Source organism: Artibeus jamaicensis, unplaced genomic scaffold (assembly GCF_021234435.1).
Source record: "Artibeus jamaicensis isolate MK-2021 breed Jamaican fruit bat unplaced genomic scaffold, CSHL_Jam_final contig_2377, whole genome shotgun sequence".
Taxonomy (NCBI): domain Eukaryota; kingdom Metazoa; phylum Chordata; class Mammalia; order Chiroptera; family Phyllostomidae; genus Artibeus; species Artibeus jamaicensis.
Genome location: NW_026521496.1, coordinates 142,786 through 160,448, shown reverse-complemented (window position 1 = coordinate 160,448; position 17,663 = coordinate 142,786).

The window sequence follows — 17,663 nt, the reverse complement described above, 5'->3', positions numbered from 1 at the left end:
CCAAGTGCTGGAAGCAACCTAAGTGCCCAGCAGTGAATGAGTGGATCAAAAAACTGTGGTACATTTACACGATGGAATACTACGCAGCTGAAAGAAAGGAGCTCCTACCCTTTCTGACAGCATGAATGGATCTGGAGACCATTATGCTAAGTGAAATAAACCAGGTAGTGAAAGACAAATACAATATGATCTCACCTATAAGTGGAACCTAATCAACAAAACAAGCAAGCAAAATATAACCAGAGATATTGAATTTAAGAACAAACTGACAGTAAGCAGATGGGAGGGGGGAGGGGATAATGGAAGAAAAAAGGGGAAAAGTTTTCAGGAACATGTCCTTTTATCCAAGGACACATGGATAAAACCAAAGCGGGGTAGGATCAAGGGTGGGGAGTAGAGACGGCTGGGGTTGAGGGGAAATGGAGACAACTGTACTTGAACAACAATAAAAAATCTGATAAAAAAGAACCCTGGCTGGTGTAGCTCAGTGAATTGAGTGATGGCTGTGAACTGAAGGGTCACCAGTTCAATTCCCAGTCAGGGCACATGCCTGGGCTGTGGGCCAGCTTCCCATTGGGAGCCACATGAGAGGCAACCACACATCAATGTTTCTCTCCGTCTCTCTCGTTTCCCCTCTCTCTAAAAATAAATAAATAAAATCTTCTAAAAATGTGGAAAAAAAGAGGTATGGACTTATCTAAGGTCACAAAGCAGTTTTCTTGCAGGAGACTGGGACCAAGGTTGTTCTCACTCAGTCCACCTGGGTTAGAGCTAAATCTCCATCTTCTTTCATTTCTGTTTTTATCTACCTAACATCTGGTCAGTTGACAATTCTTGTAAGTTCCATTTCCTCCTAAATATGTCACCAATTCATCAGCCCCTCTCCAGGCCACATGGCTGTCCTGCGGGCAGGCCCTCTGCCTCTGCACTCTTAATGCACCTCCCCAACTCTAGTCTCCTCTGCTGCTTAAGTCTTCCTACTCCCCGCTTGTCTTCCTGTCACATGCCCAGAATGTCAAGAGCTCAGAGGAAGCTTAGAGTTCATAGCTCCAAGCTCCTCACATACCACCCTGCTCCACATCCTTCCATGTCAGAAAAGAAGAAACAGACTGCTCTAGGGGAAAGGAACCAGCCAATATCTGATCAAGAGCAAGAGGCCCTGCAACCCAGGTCAAAGGGTCATGGAATCTGAGTTCTAGAAAGAAGTTTAGTTCAGTGCAATTCACATTACATCACCCGCTTCTGAGAATTACACCACCAAATCCTATTGTTTTGGGTAACAAGTGGAAATACTGTTTTTGTCAAGACCATAATTGCTATTTCCCCTTCTATGTGCTCATTTTGAAAAGAAGCAGACAATACTCCATCTCCTTCTCCCACTGTTCCCCAAGGCCCTTAAGGTTGGCCTCCAGTATTTACAAGCCAGAATTCCCTCCTTATCTGTTCTAGCATGGGCAAGCCTTGTCACCAACCATTTTCGCAAATATTTCCATTGGCCTGAGCCCAAAATCAGTTTGCCAGTTTCATGTTATTGAACTTCTCCGTTCAATAAGAGATTCTCTGCCTGGAATCTCTTAGAATATACTAGACCATGTCTGCCTCCCCTCTGCTGCCCTGCCACCTGGTATCAGATCTGGCAAAGAATGGACATTCAGTCTTTCAGAAATGAATGAGTGAGTGAAGGAAGATGCTGGTGTTGCAAAGGATAGAGGAAAAAGACTCAGAGAGTCCTGCCCTCTAAGAGTTAGAGTATACTTAGGAAGACAAGTTATATAAAGTAATAGAAATATGTGAATAGAGAACCAGGCTGCCATGTTTGACTTCCGCTGCAGGTCAAGCAGGGGCCTGGGGAACTGTAACCAGGCTGGAATGCAAAAGCAGGTGAGTGCAAGGGTGAGACAGGTGAGGTCATGGAGGCAGCATTTCAAATCAAAGGGGGCATTATGCTAAGCAAGCTAAGTGTCAGGCTCTAACAGGGCCATCAGGAAAACCAGATATCGTTTCCAAGACCTAGACACATGAAGGTAGTAAAAGAGGTTCAGAGTGGAAAATAAAGATTCTGGAAATACTTTTTCAAGGCCTGGTGTAGAGCTGCAGAGGCATATTGGTAGACTGGAGAGGAAAGGGACCAGACACTTGAAGGCAGGGGATAGATAAAAAGTATCTGAATGATAATACAAGCACTGAGAAAGAAAAGACAGAGCCAAAGCAAAAATGGATAAGGAACCAAATCCATCTGGTAACTGAGAAGCTGATGATATCACCACTGCAATGGGCAATCCATTGGAGGGGTGGGAGTGTAGACTTAAGTCTTTTCACTCCTCGATTTCATGTATTCACTCATCAAACATTTACTCAATGCCAAGATATAGCCTTCAACTGTGTCTGGGTGCATGTGCCTGTATGCGTCTATACATTCTAACCTCTGTGAACACTCAGGACCTCTCCTGCCCTATCACTTTCAGTCAGGGAGGACAAGGGAGGGCAAAAGAGACTTGTACATCTTTGCTACTCAAAGTGTGGGCCATGACCAGCTACATCACTAGTACTTGGGAGCTTGCTAGAAAATGAAGAATTTCAGGTTCCATCCAAGATCTTCTGAAATAGAATTTATACTTTGGTCCTTACACTTTAATATACAACCATCATTTAGAGGTCCATGACACTGGCCTATGGATCATGTATTGAACAACAAAAAAGACACAAAAAGAGGCCACTGTGCTGGGGATGGAGCTCTTAATGGGAGGGACTAGGGAAACTGAGTAAGTTAGAGTCATGGATTTATTTGTGTGGTCCCCTTCAAGCAGGTATGGAAGCAAGTTTCCAAGCAGCCCCTCCACATGCCCCACAGAAAGCTGTTCAACACTGTCTCTGATCTAGACCAAAGGAGGCCCAGTGGCCCCTATGTAATGTAGCCTAACTCTAGTTCAATAGGCAGGGCCAGGAGGCCACATAGTGATTTAGGGCCAGAATCCTGCCTCAAAATTAAAAGTCCTCTGAGTAGTATGGTCTTTGAGGATGTAGTATGATAGTCTACAGCTGACTAAAGAATCAGAGTTTTGGGGTCCTAGTCTACATCTCTTTCCATCAGAGATGCAACTATAAGAGGGTATGCGAGAACTGCCCCCAGCTCATGCTTTTGTTCAGAATATAAGACTCACACACATGACAGCCATCTGTGACCATGTGGTTGTATGAGCTTGTGTGTGTGTGTGTGTATATTTCAATAAAAACATAACCAGTCTTTAAGGAACTACATCAGGCAGTGAAAAGTATGGGTGTTTTTTTCTTCTTTGTATTTTTCTGTTTTGCCCATAATTAACCTTAGTTTAAAATTTTGTAATTAACAAAGGCTTTCATTCAAAAGCCAAATTAATACAAAGAAAAATCATGGCAATATACAAATAAGTGCTGACTTTTGTGGTGTCTAATTCATTGCCTGGGGATTTGAGGGAGATTTCCAAGGAGAAAGGCAGAGCAAGAGATGAAAAAGAGGTGACTAAGATCATCAAGCCTTAATTATTATGAAGCAAAACTGACTCAAAAGTCAAAACCTGAGTCTCTTGGACTGCAAGGCTGTCCAACACTGGTCAGGCCCTACACTACATAACTGAATTCACTCCTAGAACCAGAGAATCTTACAAGTAGGAAAATCTAAGAGATTATAGGACCATCCTTGTCCTTTTCTTCTTATAGGAGGGAATTGAGGCACAGAGAGGGGATGACACTGGGCTCTGTACTTTGGCACAGACTCTTCTCTCTGCTGCCATTGCCCTCCCCTGCAGCCCTATATGCCTACCTAACACCCACTATTTCTCAAGGCTTGGTTAACATCACTGCTCTTGGGGGTTAGTTGCCTCTGTGCTCATGAAACACTCAATGTATTCCTTTATTATTCATTTGACAAATCATTGAGCAACTACTGTGTGTCAGGCACTTTTCTAGGCACCTAGGATGCATTGGTGGCCAAAAATCCCTTCTCTAGGGTATAGAGATTAAATCATAGCATTTATTCATTCAGTACATATTTATGGATCACTTATGCGTGGGGCCCTGTGTGAGGCATAAGCTGTTTCAAGATCGAGGTAATTGTCTATTCATGGGTTTGGCCTCTTCCCTTTCCCCCACAGTCAATGCCTTGTGGACACAGGGAAATGTCTTCTTAATGAGTGAATAATGAAATGGCCAAAGTTATAAAGCAACTTCGAGATGGAGCCTCCACTGAAACCCTGGTCCCCTAATAGCTAGAGCGTTTACTCCTGCCCTTCACTGCAGTCAGCTTAAATCTTTGTTACCTCCGGGAAGTGTCAGAGGGTAGAAAAACAAGGTCCCCTAGGCAGATCTATTTTGGAAAGAGGAACCTACCCTATTTAGGGGCTCTCTCTGGGGAGAGTGAGGAAGTTTCCAGCTTCCCATGTCCCTGCTCAAAAGCTTGGGGCGAGCAAGAAGGAGCACTCTCCAGTAGAGCCCTGTCAGAGCCCTGTATAGGAAGCAATCATTTTGAGTTACATATATTTTCTGTGTTAAAAAAAAAAGTGTTTTGTTAAAATCAAAGCCACCACTGGTACTGCGGAGACATTCCCCACCCATCCCCACCCTAGGCCCCGGGATCTTTCCTTGTGAACCAGAGGTAGCGCCTGCCTTTGGCAGCTAGAACCGCTGCACTGCAGCGTCCTCTGCTGGGAGCCGGACTGGCTGCTTCGTGATGCAAGATGCAAAGTGGGGTGAGGCGCGCGGGGGGGGGGTGGTGGTGGTGCGGGGAGCTGTTCCAGAAGTGCTGAGGGACCGTGACTCAACGAGGGTTGCGCCAGCACCAGCCACCCCCACATCCTCGCTGCCTCTGCACACTCCGGGTGATGCACCAAAGTCAGCGGAGCTGCTCTGCTCACAGAAAGCAGTCCCCGGCCAGCCCCAGATGGCAGTAGTGCAACAGCATCTTGCTCCCCTGGCCCAGGCCTTTCTCTGCCTGAACCCCCTCCCTCATGGTGGAAGCTTGCGGCACTAGAAGTCCAGGTCACTTCCACTCTCACTGACTCTTCACCATTAACCTCGAACATGGGTCATTTTGTGACATGGGCTTAACAAGAGTGGGGGGCGAGAGAAAGGTGAAGTGAAGGCCATGGTCAAGCAACGAAGAAATAGAGGAGGGACGAGATTAACCGGTTATATCTAGCTCAAGACTTCAAAGTGAGCCTTCCACAGCATCAAAATGCATTGCACTCCTAGCCACAGCAGGGTGTGCACACACGCATACACAGGAAGGGAAAGTTGGACCACATCATAAAGGACTTTGAAAGTCAAGCACTATAATAAACATTCACCATTTTGGAAAGAAAACTAAAAGTATAAATGGCATTTAAGAAGAAAGTCACGTGGGTATTGGGCTTGATTCTGTAAAAGATGTACCATGGAGCAGAGACAAGATCAGAGCTTTGAGTTAGGAAGATGCACCAAATGAAAATAAATCAGAGGCATGGTGCCTGAGGTAGTTCAGTAGCACTCAATAAAGTCTACATCAGTCATGAAAATGGGGAAAAAATGAAAGGTACAGATCCAAGAGACATTTGGGAGAGAAAAGACTTAATGATAGATGGATTTTTAAAAGGCTATTGCACTCAATTTTGCCTTTTTTGTTACAGTGATCTTTTGTCCTCCTTCTTAGAAGCTAAGATCCATAAGTGGTGCTGGTGGTTCAGGCCCCAATCTTGCCTCAGAAACCATGACCTCTCACCTCATGAGAGGAGCAATGTCTGTCCTGTCATCAGTAAGGACAGAGCTACTTGCCCAAACAGCATCCACGCATGCCAAAGAACACCTAAACCAGCTCCCACTTCCTTCTTTAGAAAAGTTTAGAGGGCTCCAAGCTAAACTCCAAGGCAGCCTAATGTTACTGAATATCTTTCTGGACTCTCAGTTTGCTGCAACCCCTGAGTGGGTAGGTTGAGCTGCTCTGGCAGCCCCACCCCGAGGTCAAGCATGAGGAACTGTGCAACTGGCAGTGAGTACCTGCTGCCAGTTAGTAACACTAAATGAATACACCACTGGGCAGGCATCATGGCTCTATTGTGAGAGAATGGGCCATTTTTATACAAGGGTAAATTATCAGAACCCCCAACAAGACAGAAACTCCACAGAACTGGAGAGTATTACGTTGGCAGTGGACCCAAAAGTACGTAGATCCACCTCCAAACCCACACTGTGGTCTATCCAGAATATCAGGCACAATAGGCCCAGCTACCAACCCAGCCCTTCTTACTCTACATACCATGTATAGTTGGACACAATTGATGAGAACACCCTACTGGGTGCTCCCATAGTTCCTTAGGACCCCACCCCATAGACACCAGCATGAAGTAGGGGGCCACCCTGAATTTCTGGTACTTCCCATGCTCCACCATCCATACTTGCTGTCATCCTAGGCCCACTTGACTAGAAAATCATGACCATACTGTCTCCTAATATTACCATATGCTGCTTGTCTGTTTCATCCACTCCTCACTGTCTTCCTTGAAGTCCAGAAAAATGTTATCAAGCCAGAGTTTTGTTTTGTTCTGCTTGCTTCTTTCTGATCAGAAAAAAAGGTTGCCCTCACTTTGGAAGTACCACTGAAACAACAGACCTAGTGCCAATAGCCCATGTTTCTAATAAATACAAGGGTGGATTCAATATACAGATGATGTATTATAGAATTGTGCTTCCAAGACCTATATAATTTTATTAACCAATATCACCCTAATGTATTCAATAAAAGTTAAAATAAAAACAATAAATACAGGGGTAGGGAAAGTAGGTTTACAGTTGTGAGGATGCAAAACAGACTTTATTCTGGTATTACTATTTATGTATTAATTATTGTATTATTTATTTGTATTGTCATTATAATTGGTATTATTTCATATTCTTACTTATGATTCATCTTTTAGGTAATGATGACTGTTATTTAACCTACTTTTGCCTACCCCTAGATTTACCCTTGGAGCCTAAAGCACTGCCTTTCACAAATACATAGAAACAAACATGGTGGGGAGGGACTTGTTCTTTAGCCCCTAAATATCTTTCGTGTGGGCTACAGTGTCCTCTGTGACAGAGGAAAAATTATGTGGAGAAAAGAAGAAAAAGTGTCAATTCTCTCTAAATTAATATATATATTGTCATCGTAATCAAATCTCTGTAGGAATTTTTAGAACCTGACAAACTGATTTGAACATTCATATAAAAGTGAATATATACAAGAGCTAAAACAATTTTGGTGGAAGGACAATGAAGGATTATTTTTATACAGGTATCAAATCTATAATAATTAGTAGGGTGTGGTATTGGCACAGAAATATATAAGTACATGAGTGAAAGGGAACAGAGAGCTCCCAAACCAGATCACGTAAAGATACTAAGTAAATAACATAAGTGGCATTTACAAGCCAGTGGTGAAAAGATAGTCTGTTCAATAAATAGTGTTGGAACAATTGGCTTTCTATTTGAAAAAAGTTAATTATATCCCTACTTTATACTACATGCATGCACACACACACTCCAGACATCTCAGACAACTACATGTGCAAAATAAAACATACCTGTAACCACAATGTAGATGTATAATATTTGTGACTTTGGTCACAACACACACACAAACAACACAAAACTCATGAAAGAATGGTTGATAAATTTGAATCTACATCAAAAAAACTTCTTAGACAAAAGATACCATCAATAAAGTGAAAAACTAAATGATAATCTGGAAGAAATATATTATTTGTAATATATATTAAATATAATTTAATATATTATTTCTGTAAATCCATAAAAAGGCAAAAACTCAGAAGAAATATGGCAAAAAATATGGTCACTCATTTCAAAAGGAGAGTTCCAAATGGCCAATAGACTTTTGAAAAAATGTTCAACAGCTAGTAATCAAAGAAAGGCAAATGAAAGCAATTATCAGATACCATCTTTCACACATCACATCGGTAATTCAAAGTTTAATTACATCAAGTGTTGACATGGAGGTGAGCAAAACTGCTACTCTCATACACTGCTGGGTGGAGTATAGCCATTGCAGATAGATATTTGGCAACATCTATTAGTGTGTAAAATATACATCCCCATTACCCAGCAACTGCACTTCTTAGCATCTATCCTAAAATATCTATTGCAGGTGTACACAAATGTTTATTAAATTGATATTTATTGCAATATCAGCCATCAAAATTTAGAAACAACCTGTATTCATCAAATAGGAAAATAATTAAAATCTTCAAAGTCATGCTGTATAAAATTATGCAATATTTTAAAGGCACAAGTTAGGACTTCTGCTTCTAGGAAGATGGAGTAGATATACTTTTCCCTATCCCTCCCACTAAGTAAAACTAAACATTAAGTAAGGCTAAACCCCCTAATCACCATAAATTTAACAACAACAAAAACACACACAAAGCGATTCTGAAGGTGAAGAAAAGAAGGTATATCAGCAAGAGTACTCAGGACTCAAGAAATGACACAGTAGTAAGCTCCTTGAATTTCTGTTTTGCCTCATACATCCCAAAGTCAAAGCTTAAAAAGCTTGCAACCTGGAAACACCAACAGGTGCAATACAAAAAACAAAAACAAAAAACAAAAAAGCCTGTTTCTCTAATCAAAGGACCAGAAAAGGAGGTAGACTTGCAAGACAGATGATTTTAGATAAGAACTGCTCTACTCCAGACAAATACTACAAGAAACAAATGTGGCTCCATTCCCAACCCTACCTGCAAAGGAAGAGTTGAAAACATAGATTGCCACCCTTGCTAAACTATAACCAGGTTCTGCAAACCACCCTGCTGGGTGATGTCAGAGAAGGCTGACAGGAAAGATCCACCGGACCCACCCAGGCAAGCAACCTAGGTGCGCCAGCAGCCGTGGACAGATCCCAGGTGTGGAGTAGCGGGCGGACCCACTGAGGGTGCAAGGTGGTGGGCCCACTGAGGGATGACCACAGGCACACATTTGCACGCAGATAAACCAATGAAGGAGCGAGCAGTGAGACGGACCGCACAGGCCCCAGCAGTGGGAAGTGGCAGAGGGGACCGCCATTGTCCCTCTCTGATCACGCCCGCACATACAGTGTCACAAACCAGTGACCTGGGTGGCCCCTCTCTGACCCACCCCCACATACAGTGTCACAAACCAGCAACCTGGGTGGCCCCGCCCTGGTGAACACCTAAGGCTCCGCTCCTCATAGGTAACAGGCATGAACAGATCAAAACATGGCTCAAGAATAACTTAGAGCCCCAGAGCCCATAAATCTAAGTAACCAAGAAATAGCAAAACTTTCAGATGCACAGTTCAAAACACCAGTGATCAGGATGCTCACAAAACTGGTTGATTTTAGTCACAAATTAGAGGAACATATGAAGGCTAAACTAATTGAAATGAAAGGAAATGCACAGGAAACCAATAGTGATGGAAAGGAAACTGGGACTCAAATCAAAGGAGTGGACCAGAAGGAGGAAAAAAAAAAAGACCAAACAGAAAAGGATGAAGAAACAAGAATTCAAAAAAAGGAGGAGAGGCTTAGGAACCTCCAGGACATCTTTAAATGCTCCAACATCCAAATTATAGGGGTACCAGAAGGGGAAGAGGAAGAGCGACAAGTGGAAAACTTATTTGAACAAATAATAAAGGATAACTTCCCCAATCTGGCAAAGGAAATAGACTTCCAGGAAATCCAGGAAGCTCAGAGAGTCCCAAAGAAGTTGTACCCAAGAAGGAACACACCAAAGCACATCATCATTACATTAGCCAAGATTAAAATGAAGGAGAGAATCCTAGAAGCAGCAAGAGATAAGGGGACAGTCACCTACAAAGGAGTTCCCATCAGACTGTCAGCTGATTTCTCAAAAGAGACCTTGTAGGCAAGAAGGGGCTGGAAAGAAGTATTTCAAGTCATGAAATGCAAGGACCTACATCCAAGATTGCTCTATACAGCAAAGCTTTCATTTAGAATGGAAGGACAGATAAAGTGCTTCTCAGATAAGGTCAAGTTCAAGGAGTTCATCATCACCAAGTCCTTATTTTATGAAATGTTAAAGGGACTTATCTAAGAAAAAGAAGATAAAAAAGATGAACAGTGAAAGGACAACAAACTCACAGTTATTAACAACCACACCTAAAACAAAAGCAAACTAAGAGGACAACTAGATCAGGAGCGAACCATAGAAATGAAGATCATGTGGAAGGTTAGCAACAGGGGAGTGGGAGAAGGAGAAGGGGGGAGAAGGTACAGAAAATAAGTAGCATAGATGATAGGTAGAAAATAGACAGAGGGGAGGGCAAGAATAGTAGGGGAAATATAGAATCTAAAGAGCTTGTGACACATGGACATACACTAAAGGGGGAAATGCTGGGGGAGGGGTGTGCAGGGTGGAGAAAAATGAATGGGGGAAATAGAACAACTGTAATGGCATAATCAATAATATTTAAAAACAATAAAAATGAATAAAATTTCAATAAAGGCTTAAAAATAAATAAATAAATAAATAAATAAATAATCTTTTCCAGAAAACAGAAGAAGAGAACTGCTCCCAAGTTATTTTATGAAGCTAGTATTGTCTTGATGTCAAAACCATATGACAATAACACACATAAAAGAAAACTACAGACCAATGCCCCATATGAATATAGAAGCAAAAGTCCTAAAAACAATATTAGCAAATAGTGTTTTCAGTAATATGTAAGAATTATTAAGTGGAGTCTATTCTAGGGATGCCAGACAGTTTTAATATTTGAAAATAAATCAATGTAATCCACTATATTGAGAGACTAAAGAACAATCACATGATCATTTCAATCAATGCAGAAAAAAAGCACTTAGGAAAAGAGGGGAATTTCCTCTACTTGAAAAATAGCATCTACCAAAAACTTATAGTTAACACTACACACAATGAAAGATTGAATGCTTTCCTCGTCAGACTGGGAACAAGGCAAGGATGTCTGCCCTCACCACTCTAATTCAACATAATGCTGGAAGGTCTAGCTAGTACTAACAGGCAAGAAAAGGAAATGAAATGCATAGAATTGAAAAGGAAGAAATAAAACTCTTCTCATTTGGTGATGACATGACGGTGTATATAGAAAATTCCAAGGAAGTACAAAACACTTCCTAGAACTAATAAGTAAGTTCAGCAAGGTTGCAGGATACAAGATAAGCATACACAAGTAAATTGTATTTGTATATAATAGCAATGAACAAATGGATGCCAAAATAAAAAAATAACACCATTTACAAATTGCTCAAAATGAAATATTTACATGTAACTATAACAAGACATGTATAGGACTTGTATGCTCAAAACTACAAGATGCTGATGAAAGAATGCAAAGAAGACCTAAGTAAATTGAGAAATATATTTTGTTCATAGATTAGAAGATTCAACACAGTAGAGCTGTCACTTCTCCCTAAATTTATATACAGGTTTATTGTAATTTTTATCGAGATTCCAGGAGGGTATTTTAGACAGAGAGAAACTTATTCTAAAACTTATATGGAAAGGCAAAGGAACTAGAATAGCCAAAATAATTTTGAAGAAGAATAAAGTGGGATCACTCTATTGAATTTCAAATCTTATTATGTAGCTACAATAATCAAGACTGTATGGTCTGCCCTGGCTGTTGTGGTTCAGTGGGTTGGGCACTGGCCTGCGAACCAAAAGGTCACTGGTTTGATTCCTAGTCAGGGCACATGCCTGGGGTGCAGACCAGAACACCAGGTGGGGGCATAAAGAGGCAACTGATTGATGTTTCTCTCTCACATCGATGTTTCTCTCTCTCTCCCCCTACTTTTCCCTCTCTCTAAAGATAAATAAATAAAAATATTTTTTAAATGTATGGTCCTGCTGGAGGTATAGATACATAGATTAATGGCGCAGAGTAGAGACTCACACAATTATGCCCAAGTGATTTTTAATATAGGTACAAAAGCAATTTAATGGAAGATGGACTTTTCAGATGGTGCTGGAGCAATTATACATAAGCACAAAAATGAACATTGACCTATGCAATGGGTTAAATAGTACATCCCCAAAATATATGTCCACATCCTTATCCTCAGAACCTGTGAATATTACCTTAAGTGGAAAATGGATCTTTGCAATATGTACTTAAGTCAAGGATTTTGAGATATGGAGATTATTCTGGATTATTTAATGGGTCCTAAATCCAATGAAAAATATCTTTGTGAGACAGACACACAGAGAAGACATGCACAGAAGAGAAGGTGATGTGAAGATGGGGGCAGATAATAAAGTAATGTGGCCACAAGATAAGGAAGGTTGAGGATTGGTGGCAGCTACCAGAAGCTGGAAGAGGCAAGGAAGGATACTCTCCTAGAGCTTCCAAAAGAAGCATGGGCCTGCTGATATCAGAGTTTCAGATTTCTGACCTTCAGAACTATAAAAGAATAAATTTCTGTTTTTTTTAAGCTACCAAGTTCATGGCAATTTGTTATGGCAGTCTTGTATTAATGAAAATTAATACAACCTGTCACATATCTTATATTAAAAAATCAACTTCAATAGATAAAAAAAATGTACTTGAAAAGTAACTAAATAAAATTTAATATTAAAAAAGAAAGCTACAAAAAATCAACTTCAAATACATCATGAACTAATCTTACTGTGTAATAATCATTTTGCAATATATGTATGTATCAAATCATTGTATTGTACACCTTAAACTTATATACTATATGTCCATTATATATCAATAAAGCTGGAAAACTGCATAACAAACTTATGTGCAACACTTTTAGAATTAGAAAAATGTTTGGAATTTAGAGCAAGGCATGTAAGCTAGATCTCATACCTGACATGAACAATCAATTCACTGAAAAAGATACATGGATGGCAAATAAGCATATGAAAAGATGGTCAATCACTTGCCATTAGGGACACACAAATTAAAACTATAGGGTATCACTACATCCCTTCCAGAATGGCTAAAATGAAAAAAATAGCCCTGGCTGGTGTAGCTCAGTGGATTGAGTGCAAGCCTGTGAAGCAAAGGGTCGCTGGTTCGATTCCCATTCAGGGCACATGCCTGGGTTGCAGGCCGGGTCCCCAGTGGGGGACACATGAGAGGCAACCACTTGGTGTTTCTCTCCCACTCTTTCTCCTTCCTGTCCCCTCTCTCTAAAAATAAATAAATAAAATATTTTTTAAAATAGTGACCACACAAATGTATGTAAAGATGCTGAGGAAGTGGATCCCTCAAACATTGCTGATGGGAATGTACAATGGTTATGGCCAGGCTTGAAAACACTTCACAACTTACTTTAAACAATAAACTCATAATTGCCATATGACTCAGCAATTGCACTGTTGGACATTTATCCCAGAAGAATGAAAATGTCTGTCTACATAAAAGTCTGTTACATGTAAACAAATGGATCAAAAAATTATTATACACAATGGAATTCTATGCAGCATAAAGAAAGAAGGACTTCCTACCCTTTGCAACAGCACAGATGGAACTGGAAAGCATTATGCTGAGTGAAATAAGGCAGGTGTTGAAAGACAAATACCATACAACTCACCTTTAACAGGAAGCTAAACAACAAAACACACAAGCAAGCAAAATAAAAACAAAGACATTGAAATAAAGAATAGGGGAACAGCGACCAGAGGGGAGAGGTGAGGGAATTTCAGGGGGAAAAGGGGAGGGATTTAGAGGAACTAGTATAAAGGACACATGGACAACAGCTAAGGAGGGTGGAAATGGGAGGGAGGTGGGGAGCACTGGGGGGGGTGGGCTGGGATGGGAGTAAAAGACAGAAAACTGTACTTGAAAAATAATTAAATAAAAGTGGAAAAAAAAGTCTGTTACATGACCGCTCATTGCACCTTTATTTATAATAGCCCCAAACTGGAAACAACCCAGATGTTTTTCAATGGGTGACTAGATACACTATTTGTGGTATTGTACATCCAAGCCATGGAAAACCACTCAGCAATAAAAAGGAAAACACTGTTCATACACACAACAACCTGGATGAATCTCCAGATAATTCTGCTGATTGAAGAAAACAAACAATACTGTATGATTCTATTCACATAAAATTTTTGAAATGACATATTTTTAGAATGGAAGACAGATTAGTGAATGCCAGAGGTTAAGGAGAAGGTGGGGGTAGGGACAAAGTATGTGTAGCTATGAAACAGAAATTTGAAGGATCTTTGTGGTAGTAGAAATCTTTGGTAACTTGACGGTATCAATATCAATTACCCTGCTTGCAATATTGTACTAGAGTTTTGCAAGACTCTAGTCTTGCCACTGAGGAAAAATGGGTGAAGGGTCTGTGGGATCTCTCTGTTTTATTTATTAAGTTGCATGTGGCTGCCCAATAATCTCAAAATAAAAATCAATTGAAAAGAATGAGTCAGATCCAAGTGTCCTGACATGGCAAAGATTCCAAGATATATTATTAAGTGAAAAAAAGAAAGTTACAGGTCACTATATACAGTGTAATACCACTTATTTTTAAATACCCACACATAAGCAATCTATGTACACATAGAAGAGTATTTGGAAGAGGGCACTTTATGCTGATAACAGCGGTCACCTCTGGGGGTAGAGGTGGGGAAAGAGGAGAGTTTTAACTGTAGCTGCATTGTTCAATTTTTTTCCACAATGAGCATATATTCATATGCTACTTGTATACTAAAAATATTATCCTGGACACAGCTACAGTGTTGTAGGAATTCTAACCTGTTTTTGCTTGTTCTGACCTGACCTATACATGTTTCACCACCACTGCAGCCAAGGGACCCAGCTCACACCCACCTGCCCTTGAACCTCAAAGAAGTGGCTCCTCAGCCTACCTAAATTGTAAACAGGCCCACTGGCATTACTTTTTAGGTATGGAAGTATCACCTAGAAGGATCAATGCCCCTATGACTGTGAATCTACTCATTGCTTCTTACAACTTAAAAAAGGTGAAGCTCAGCCCATGGTCATCAATGAGGCAGTTTTGATGAAATTCAAGGTGATAAGCTGTTATGCAAATTTCAATGTTGGTGGCAGCAAAGGCCTCCCTACCCTTTGCCATGAAAACGTGGCAGCATTTGAGCCTCTTCAGAGGAAACAGAGAGCAGCAGGCATGACAAACAGTTGGACACCTGCACCCAGCTGTGCCTGGATGACAGCAAAGTACTCTAGGATGGTCCCTAAGAGTGCATTCATTTATTCGCCATACATTTATTGAGCACCTACCATGTGCCAGGTCCAATTCTAGGCACCAAGAGTACCGGTGAATAAAACAAAGTGCTTGCCCTCATTGAGCTCCCACTGTAGCAGGAGAGCAGATGATAGACTAGATAAATAAATAAATGATGTGTTAGGTCATACTAAGTACTATGAAAAAAAAACATAGCATGGAAGGAGGATATAAGGTGTTAGTTGCTTGGGGTTGAAACTTTTGAAATGGTGCCAGAGAAAGTGACCCTGAGAAGGAGCAGATGTTTCTGTGGAGATCTGAAGAAAGTGGGGGAATCAGGTTGCTACAAAGCTATCCAGTGCTTTTGGACATTTTCCATGTGCCCCTCCAGACTTTCTTCACCCTTCTCCACCCAGCTTTATGCCCTGGGAGGCTGACCTGTGTAGAATGCATCAACAGGTTCTCTTGCCCTCTGGCTTCGGGTTAGCTTTGACCAATGGGAGGCACCTGCAAGGAGATCAGAAGGAAAAAGCAAGTGAGATTTTTCATTAGTTCTTTCTGTGCAGGTTCACCAGAGCTCCCATCAGGTGGCCCTTTCCATATGGCAATCGTTCTTCAGTTCCCATAACCACTGTCTTCCAGGATCCTAACTGACACACTGGGGAAAAGCATCAAGGTAGCAGAAAAAGCAAACACAAAGGATAAATGTTCCTGGAAAGCTTAAGGAATAATCAGGAGATTAATGTGGCTGGAATGGAGGAGGTGACAGAGGGATTAACAAGAAGGTAAGGGGGTACAAATTATAAGGGCCTTGCAGGCTACCCTAAGGACTTTGGCTTTTAATATGAGTGAGATGGGAGCAATTGGAGGATGTTGAGCACAAGACTGACATACTAAGACTATTTTTTAACAGTATCTCTTTAGGAGACTAATGATAGACAAGAGAGGATGATGGATTGGACTAGGATAGTAGCAATGGAGGTGGTGAGAAGTGGCTGGATTCCCAATAGATTTTGAAGGGGTGCAGAAGAATCTTGATTATTAAAATAACAGAAGCCCAAATCAGAGATTTGTTACCTTGCTTGTCAGTATATATCACTGAAAATTTTAACAAGATTTCAGAAGGCCCTGCATGCAGCATGATGATCCTAATACCCTACAACTCGTGTGAGACACACAACTCTAGGCCAAGCCCAAAAGGTTCCCAAACTATACCTGACTCCAGAAAATCTCCAGAAAAGCATTGTCATTAATGCTTTGTGGCCAATCTACCCAACCCCAAAGCCACAACATTATGTGGTCATGCTGGGGGTAATTTTGCCCCCTAACCTGCTCTAACCATTCTACTTCCATTGGCTCCTCCATGAGCTGACCTATACATTTCATATCAGAATTCTGGGAATCACTGCATCTGCCCTGTCCATATCTTCTGTCCTCTGCTCACAACTACTCACAGGCTGGCAGCAGACAGATCACATCCATCAACCACTGCACAGTTATGGAAGGGTTGCAAGGGCAGTCAGAATACAATATGGACAACATCTCAAAGGTAGCATGATTTTTTATAAGGATTTATAAACTTGCCTGGGAAAGCAGGAAACTATCAACCATAGGCAGATTATTGGGAGGAAAGAGAAAATAGAAAACTTGGCCCCACAGGTTAAAAGTCCCTAGCCTGAAGTATATTCTGGGAAACAAAGCACCTTGCATTTTTGGGTGCACATTGTTGACTATCACAATAAGGCCTGTTGCATCATATTCATGAACCACCAGCAAATGCACCTGGCTGGAAACTGGAGAAAGGCACATGATTCTGAGGGCTCATTCCTGAGCCAGGAAAAACTGATGGTATTTTGTTTATGTTCAAAGAATCAATCCAAAGAGATCAGCCCCACAGCCAAAGTCAGCAAAAATGGGGAGCAAATTGCTGCCAACCAGGGAGGTGATGTCCTGCATTGTAATTCTGGATGCAAAAATTTCAAGCTATGTGCCCTTGGGTCAGATTCTTAACCCTCCCAGGACCTCAATTTTCTAATCTGTAAAATAGGGACAATACCTACCTGAAAGAGTTGCACTAATGATCAAATGATCTTTGTGTAAAAGGTGTCTGCATGACTTCTGGGATACTAGCCACTTACTACATGTTGGTTTTCTGCTCACACCCACTTTTCTTTGGCAAGAGAAAAGCCAGTAGTGTGGGGAACTATGGGGCTCAAACCATCCCTGGTGCCCTTAAGAGCTCTCTGAGGAATTATTCAGCTTTCTCATGCCAGTGCTGTCTTCTGCTGTTTACTAAATCAGTGTGCTGAATAGCTGGCATTTGATCACAACAGGACATAGTTCCACGCACAACCTGGCACTGAAGGGCACTAATGCTTATTAATTAAGTGTACATTCAGCTGACCTGCCTAAACAGCTGCTTTCATTTTCAGAATACCAAATCTGTTCTGATTCCATTCCAGGTTATTTGAATCCCTTA